Source organism: Onychostruthus taczanowskii, unplaced genomic scaffold (assembly GCF_017590055.1).
Source record: "Onychostruthus taczanowskii isolate IOZ18803 unplaced genomic scaffold, ASM1759005v1 scaffold15, whole genome shotgun sequence".
NCBI lineage: Eukaryota > Metazoa > Chordata > Aves > Passeriformes > Passeridae > Onychostruthus > Onychostruthus taczanowskii.
Window position 1 is genome coordinate 8925616 of NW_024498685.1, and position 2043 is coordinate 8927658.

The following is a 2043-nucleotide window of genomic DNA, read 5'->3' on the forward strand; positions in this document are numbered from 1 at the left end:
GGCTCTGTGGGACAGAAAAGGAGAGCATGGGATGTAGGGAGTTACTGCAGGACACACTTGTGGGAAGAGTGAGAGGACCAGATACCACAATAAGATGTGGTTCCAGTATGAGTATGTAAATTTAGGTACATCTTACTGGTGGTATTACTGAGCAGAAGTTGGTCTTTCTAGAAGTGATTTGTTTTACCAAAGGATACACATTCCCTTGTTGAGATTAGGAAAATACACTGGAAACAAATCTCTCCAAAACAGCAGCATCTCTGCTTCCATTCCCACCAGCTGGGACTGCAAAGAAATCAGGGCTTTGTTTCCTTGTAGCAACTTGCAAATTCATTTTGCTGGTGGCTCAATAAGTTTTTTAATAGCACATCTCTCATTCCTTTTGTGCCACCTAAAGGAACATCCCCATCTTCAGGGAGCAACAGAGACAGCAATCTGCATCACCCACAACACCCAACATTTCCACTGCCCCCGAATCTGCTCTGGACTATTTAAACTTGCTCTCTCCCTTGGCTCTGGAGGCAGCTCAGGCCAAGGACTGCTCCCAGTGAACAGCTCAGTGGTGAGCAGGACTTCATCACCTCTGATGTCATTTACCTTATAGGACCACCAAATCTTTTATTGATCCTTTGCACCAGGACCATGATGCCAAACTATTCCCTCCCTCCTTTTGCCCCGTGTCTCTCCAGTCATGTCCCTCTGGACAAGCAGCAGGTATGAGCAATCTCATGGTGAATAGGGACTACCAGGGAACCTGACCTAACTGGAAATAAGAGCAAGTGTAAACCCTGACATCTAACTGTCCCAGCAGCCAAGGAACACTATAGCACTTGTTTTGGTGTAGTTTTCAATGAGGAGGAAGCGGGAGCAGGAGCTGGTGGGCCACGCTCACACTTATCCACACAAGACAGCATCATTGTCAGTGTCTCATTTAGTTCTGTAAAGGAAATAATTTCCTAAAAGCTAACCCTCTGGATATATCAGGCCCTGGGGCAAAGAAAGATGCTTGTGTATGAAAAGACAACTTGTAATGAATGTTCACAGCAGAACAAGTAGTTCTTTGACACACGCTTGTTTCCTGCCTGTTATTCAAGTAATGAAAGCAAATCAGATCTCACAGTGTAATACACCAATTGCTCTCTAAATGCCCTAGGCAACAACAGGCTTTGTTCCCCCATCTGCTTTCCTGAAGGGCTCATCCTATTTGCTTTGCTATCAGCAGCAGATTTCCATGGATGCTGAATGGAGGACTGAGCCTCATGCGAGACATCAACCAGTGTAAGAGGGGCTGCAACAAGATCAGGGGGACATAAACCATAGAGAAGAGCAGTCAAGGGCTGGTGAAGATCATCCTCCAGGCTAATATAGCTTCCTTTTCAAACACAAGGCAGAAAGATCCTGGTCCCTGTTAAATTTGAGAGGTTTTTAGAACTGTTGCCAGTAAAAGCCTATATATGGGTAGTACTGCAGTGGGCACAACCAGTTTTGTGTCAAATTCAGATGCATGAGGGCACTGAGGAAGCAATCTCTGTTTTATCTCCAGCCCTTGCCCTTTATGGTCAATGTGCTGGAAAGCAACTATTTACTGGCATGGCTTGCACTGATCCAAACCACCAAGGGCTACAACACCTGTGGATGTACACAAGAGTGGGAAGGTGAATCCTGTGGATCTACACGAGTGGGAAAGTGAATCAGCCCTCTAACAGGCTGCTACAAAACTCTAATCCCACATTTAAAGAAGGTGGTGGAACCCAGGAATCAAGGCACACACCCTAAATGCTGGCTTGCAGCTGCAGCTCTGCAGCTCCCCAGCAGCTCAGCAATCCCAGATTTGCCCCCTTCACTTAGCCCTTCTGCTGGGTAGGATTGGGACATGGAATCATCAGGTCCTCCTGCCAGCCATTTCTCAGCTTCTGAAGCCCAGGCAAGGCCCTTCTCCCCTCTGCCTCCCTGCAGCAAGGCCTGCTAGCTGGCTAATCAGTTGATTCCAATGCTGCAGCACAGCCTCCTCATCTGAGAGGAGCAGAGCTCCACGCACTGTCA